The 5,989-nt window shown below is 59.3% G+C and overlaps 1 long non-coding RNA gene across 1 annotated transcript; it reads right to left on the bottom strand.

Moving 5' to 3' along the window:
- Window positions 1–980: 980 nt before the first annotated feature.
- On the bottom strand, window positions 981–5,597 carry LOC105547713. Its single transcript, XR_001007260.1, has 2 exons — window positions 5,380–5,597; window positions 981–2,295 (listed from the first exon to the last, which is right to left on the bottom strand). It is a non-coding gene; the product is annotated as an uncharacterized LOC105547713 (long non-coding RNA).
- Window positions 5,598–5,989: the final 392 nt, after the last annotated feature.

Below are 5,989 nucleotides of genomic sequence, written 5' to 3'. Positions count from 1 at the left end.
GCCAGTGTCCTGGCAGGGGCTGAACCCAGCCGCATGGCTGGCTCAAGGGGCCATGTGCCACGGAGGCTCACCTGTCTGAGGCTTTATTTCTGCTCTGAGACCCCTTATCAGGGGCAGGGGCACCCCAAGGTCCAGAGGATAAAACACAGACATCAGAAGAGACCCCTGCCCCAATGTCATCTTCCCAGGTAGCAGGGGCCTCTGAGAGCTTGGGGTCTTGGTGAGCAGGAGGGGCAGCTGGGGACAGGCCCACACAGGGGACATTCAGAGGCCACTGGGCAGGGGGTCTGGGAAACAGGGGACAAGGCTGGCTCTTTCACCGGCAGGGCAGGCAACCTTGCACTCCATGGAGGCCCTGCTGGACTCGCTCTGAGACAAAGCTCCTTGTCACTGTCCCATGCAAGAGGCCTGGAGGGGGCACTGCAGAGCAGGCACAGGGTCCACCAGACACCTTTGGAGGCCCTGCAGAAAAGCCAAGGGTTCTGAGAGCTCAACTCAGAACGAGAGGGCTTTCCTTTCCCACCAGCCTTGGGTGCCAGGGAGGTGGGGAGCTCAGGCCAAGGGAAGGCCAAGGGCTGAGGAAGCACCCAGGATCCCAGGAGAAGCTGGCAATACATGCATGAGCACGTCTCGTCCTGGCTCCTGGGACAGCCAAGAGCACCTGTCCCCCGGTGTTGTGGACAGAGCCTGTGAGCCACCAGGCAGAGCCATGCATGACGAGGCTGTGGCCTGGCCAAGAACAGCCTGTGCCCCAGACATCAGAGAGGACATGGTGTTTGAGAGGTGGAGCCTCCAGAGCAGGTGGGGACAGCCAGGAAGGCTTCCTGGGAGAGGCGATGGACGCTCCTGCTGGGCAGAGGATGTCTTGACGTCTCTCCTGCTAGCACACAGACTGCATTAGGAGAGCAGCTGAAGATGGCCTGTGGGGACACCTAGACACCTGCCAAACAGGTGGCAGAAATATCTAAGCTGTTTTTTCCCCAAATAATATTTATTTATTTATTTATTTATTTTTTGAGGCAGAGTCTTGCTCTGTCGCCCAGGCAGGAGTACAATGACACGATCTTGGCTCTCTGCAACTTCTGTCTTCCGGCCTCAATTCTCCGGCCTCAGCCTCCTGAGTAGCTGGAATTACAGGCACACACCACCATGCCCGGCTAATTTTTTGTATTTTTAGTAGAGATGGGATTTCACCATGTTGGTCAGGCTGGTCTCGAACTCCTGACCTCAGGTGATCCACCCATCTCAGCCTCCCAAAGTGCTGGGATAACAGAAGTGAGCCACCATGTCCAGCCTCAAATAATGTATTGAAGGGAAGTTCACATAACATAAAATCAGCCAGTTTAAAATGTACCACTGGGTGGCATTTAGTATACTCACAAGGTGGCACAGCCATCATCTGCAGTCGCAGAACATGCTGGTCACCCCAGGAGGAAACACCCACTCATTCAGCAGCTCCTCTTCACCCCACAGCCCCTGGCAACACTGATCTGCGTTCTGTGTCTATGGATGTGCCCATTACGGATATTTCATATCCTAAGGTATTTTAAAAAAAGGATTAAAAGGCCGGGCGCAGCAGCTCATGCCTGTAATCCCAGCACTTTGGGAGGCCGAGGCGGGCGGATCACCTGAGGTCAGGAGCCCGAGACCAGCCTGACCAACATGGTGAAACCCCGTCTCTACTAAAAATACAAAAAATTAGCCAGGCGTAGTGGCACACCCCTGTAATCCCAGCTTCTTGGGAGGCTGAGACACAACAATGGGTTGAACCCAAGAGGTGGAGGTTGCAGTGAGCCGAGACCATGCCTCTGCACTCCAGCCTGGGCGACAGAACGACACTCCATCTCAGAAAAATAAATTAAATGAAAATAAAAAGAGGATTACACAGCCAAAGCAGGTAACTGGATTCCAGTCCCCAGCGCACATTTCCAGCTGTGTGGCTTGTGCACAGCACTGCATTCCCCCATCTCAGTTTTGTCATCTGTAAAATGGACATAAGAATGTCCACAGTGGGGCTGTCGCGGGGATACAGGGCTCATCCAGGCAGAGCGCTGAGTGTGGTGTCCCAAGGCCGTGGTGCGTTGTAGCTGTTATTGACACGGGTGCCGAGTGTCAGGTGTCAGGATGGTGTGGGACGTGCACAGCCAGGGGCCTGGGAGAGCAAAGCCTGGAACAGCAGACCTGGCTCTCCACAGAGCACGGCTCATGCATGGAACTTTGAACAGGCCACAGAATCCTTCCAGGTCTACGTCTGCCCCTTCCTACCTCTGTGATGCTGGGCTTCAGTTTCCCCATCTGTGAAATGGCAATGTAGACCTTGTAGTGCTGGAGGGACTGAGCCTGGCATCGTGGAGGGCAGAGGGGTGAGGGGGTGCTCAGGGAGGGGTAGGGCTGTGGTGGGGACCAGGGAGGCCTTGAGGGCAAATTCCTGGAAGGCATAGCAGCTGGCCGATGCCAAGGCCACAGTGATGGGGAGTTGAGGGGGAGAAGGGTGGGTCCGGGAGCAGGCAGACATTCCCGGTTCTGCTTTTAAGCAAGTGGCTGAAGGCCTCCTGTGCTGACTCCCCTGGCAGGTGATCCATCAGCTCAGCTGTTACTGTCCGGAGCCGGCAAGGGCCCATAAATGCGCCCGCCCCCACCCCCTGCAAGTCAGCCAGGTTTTATGTTGTAAGAACACTGTGGGGCGTCTCAAACACACCACTAATGACAGGCATCATGAAGCAATAAAAGTGATGGGGCTGGTGGGAGGGTGCTGGCGGGAAGGGCGGGGGGCTGCCGGTGCCCGGCTCCCCTGGCGGCTGCAGGAGCTCTCCGAGAATTGATTAGTCTTGGACGTGCTGACCTTTTTGTTCTTGAAAAATTGCTTTTGAGCAGCTGAGGCAATAAAAGTGAATTGATTCAGAGAGAACGAGGATGAAATTTGCGTTGGGCAAGGAGCAGTGCATAAACGCCAGTGATGTCAGCACAGCCGCCCCCAGCCCCAACTCCCCGGCTATAGGAGGGCAAGCCCCGGAGAAGCCGGGCAGGGTAGGTGCTGTGGGGAGGGCCGAGGGGCGGTGGGGTGGGCAGGGCCTCCTCAGAGGTTTCAGCAGAGAATGGAAACCGATAGCGAAAAGGGGAAGGCAGAGGGACGGAGATGAAATAAAACCAAGTGAGAGCATAGGGAGAGGAAGAAGCCAAGAGAAATAAACACCCTGCAAGAGAAGCAAGGGAGACTTAGGCTAGACCTCGGGACCGCAAAAGGGAGGAGCTGGAGGGGACCTGGGGCAGGAGTGAGAATCACATAAGCAGTCACAGGCATGACAGCCACACTCATCCTCACAAAGCCTTGTTTGTTCCCATTTTACAGAGTGAGAAAGCCGAGGCCCAGAGAAGTCAAGGAACCTGCTCAAGGTCACGCAACTGGGACGTGGTAAAGCCCCACTAAGTCCGTCTGAAGCCAGGCTGGGGCCTCCAGTGAGTGGGAAAAGCCTGGAGGGGGCGCTGCAGAGCAGGTACAGGGTCCACCAGAGGCCCTCGGAGGCCCTGCGGAAAGGCCAAGGGTTCTGAGAGCTCAACTCGGACCTTGGCAGGTGGGGAGCTCGGGCTGGGTCACCGTCGGCATTGAGAAGGCACTGGGGCAAGGGAGTGTCCCCAGGGTTCCAGGTAAGAAGCCACAGAGAAGCATCACAGGCAAGGTTTCCAGGTGTGGAACGATGGCGCTGGGGCTCAGCCACCCTGGCCAAATGCCCCCGCTCCTATGCACCCCACTGTCAGCCCCTAAGCCCATTTCCTCACCAGAGCCCTTGGGAAACCACAGAAGCCCAGGTGTGTAAAGGCAAAGGGGAACGCTCACCCACCGTAGAGCCAGCCGGGAAGTCCTTGCTGGCGCTGCTCTCCGGCGCTGGGGCACCTGGGCGGCCACATGCTGCCACCCAGGAAGGCAGGAGACCCAGGCTCCTCCCCAGGATCCTGGCAAGCCCCTTCCCTTCTGAGACGATAGAGGCAGCAAGGCCTCCCTGGACTTCTCTGGGGGCTGGGCGTGTGTCAAGTTCCCGTGTTTGCAGGTGCCTAGGGTGGGTTGCTGAACGGGAGCCTGCCCCAGCCCCAGGAGAGAAGTTAAGCCATGTTTCACCCCTGCAGCTGCCCAGACCCCTTTCTTCCAGGATCCTGGCACAGGCTGCTTGGCCAAGTTCATGGGCCCCACTCCTGGGTTTGGTGCCAGTGGGTTAAGATGGGGACGCCTGTAACTTTTTGGTTGGAATGCATGGCCTTGAGTGGTGACTAAACGCCAAATCAGGCTGGTGTCAAGGGTGGTTAACGTCTCCCCAAAATGCAGGCACTTCATGGGGGGGTCCCTAATCACAATGACTGCCAGCAGCTCCTAGCCTGGGCTCTGTGGGCCATCAGCTCCCAGGGTCCAGGAAGAGGCATGTCCGGCTGCTGCCCTCAGTCCCCAGCTGACCCCAGAGGGACCAGCCCAGAGTTGGATGTCACTTTGGACATCCTGGATCCCACCTGAAAGGACCCTGCCACCCACCACCCATGGGCACTGCATTTTGCCGAGCCCCGCCCAGACTCTGGTTTGTGCCTCAACAGATGCCTCACACCTGCAGGCCCTCGCTCCCCAACCAGCGCCCGGAGAAGGCCAGGGAGGCCTTGCCACCTCTATTGTCCCAGAAGGGAAGGGGCTTGCCAGGACCCTGGGGAGCAGCCTGGGTCACCTGCTTTCCTGGGTGGCAACATATGGCTGCCCAGGTGCCCCAGTGCCGGAGAGCAGCTCCAGCAAGGGCTTCCCGGCTGGCTCTGGGGTGGGTGAGCGCTCTCCCTTTGCCACCTGCACCACTCCCCTGTCTGCTGCAGGAGGGGTTTTGCTGAGTCGCGGGGCACCCCTGCCCCATTTAGGGCTCCCCGGGCTGCCGAGCGCCACTGGCTGTTGCCAGTGGAGACGTTTGCGCAAAGGCCCCCCTGGGGCATCCCCAACCCAGACAGCCTCGTGGGGCGGGGGGGCGGGGGGGCGAGGAGGGTGGGCTTGGACCCCCGCGATGCGCTGGGAAGCTCCCTCTCCCACCCACCCCTGTGAGTCCCTCCCACCCGTCCATGCCCCACGGACCCTCGATGGTCCTCGCGCGCCCTTTCTGCTCAAGGGGCCCAGGAGGATGACAGGAGAACCCCCAGGCTCCTCCCGGCCTCGGCGACCCTCCTCTCCCCACCAACATCTGAGCAAGACTTACTGGAGCCAGTGCAGGAGAGAAAGCTGCTGTGACCATCGCCAGCCCAGCTCAGTCCAACCTCCTGGCTGTTTGCCTGCGAGGGCCCCAGGAGGACAGGAAGGGACGTATTTCAAGGGAGAAGGGACGTTTCCTTACAGGGAAACAAGCTGAGTGGTCCGTGACTTACCTGAGGCTTTACTGCTAGGGACAGGCAGAGCTGGACTGGGGACCCAGGCTGCTTGACACCCAGAGAGGGCTGCTCCTCCCTCTGCCCACTTGGTGACCAGCTTGCCGGGTAGCACCGGACAAGGCTCTCTCCCTCTCTGGCCGCTCACTCCCAGCTGTAGAGAGGTGGTTCCAGGATCAGGGAGCAGGGCCTGCCTAGCGTGTCGGCCTGGGCTGGGCACAGGGCCGAGAAGCTGCTACTCTGCCCCGCCTCCGGGAGAGGTCCTGGCACTGCCAGCCCATGAATAAGGCCTGGCAGGGCGCCGGGCGAGGGTGTGCAGAGGTCAGCGGGGAGGGCCAAGTGGCAGTGTTCTCGGGACTGGCTGCCAGCTGCAGCTGGACCTGTTTGCCTGGGCTGGGCTGTCTCACTTCCCCTGGAGCGGAGAGGCCGCTGGGGAGGAAGAACAGGTGTGGCCAGTGCTTCAGGGCCTTGAACTCCAGGATGGCCAGCTCCTGCCACAGGGGACCCAGCCAGCAGCGGCCAGAGGCCTGGGAGCCACGTGCTGGAGCCGAGGACAGGGAATGTTGCGAGATTAGTTTGAATCCCTAGCCCCCTTTCCCTGCGGGCCTGG

Source organism: Mandrillus leucophaeus, unplaced genomic scaffold (genome assembly GCF_000951045.1).
Source record: "Mandrillus leucophaeus isolate KB7577 unplaced genomic scaffold, Mleu.le_1.0 Scaffold1, whole genome shotgun sequence".
Lineage (NCBI taxonomy): Eukaryota > Metazoa > Chordata > Mammalia > Primates > Cercopithecidae > Mandrillus > Mandrillus leucophaeus.
The sequence above is the reverse complement of the archived record's forward strand: the minus strand, read 5'-3'. Positions and strand labels throughout refer to the sequence as shown.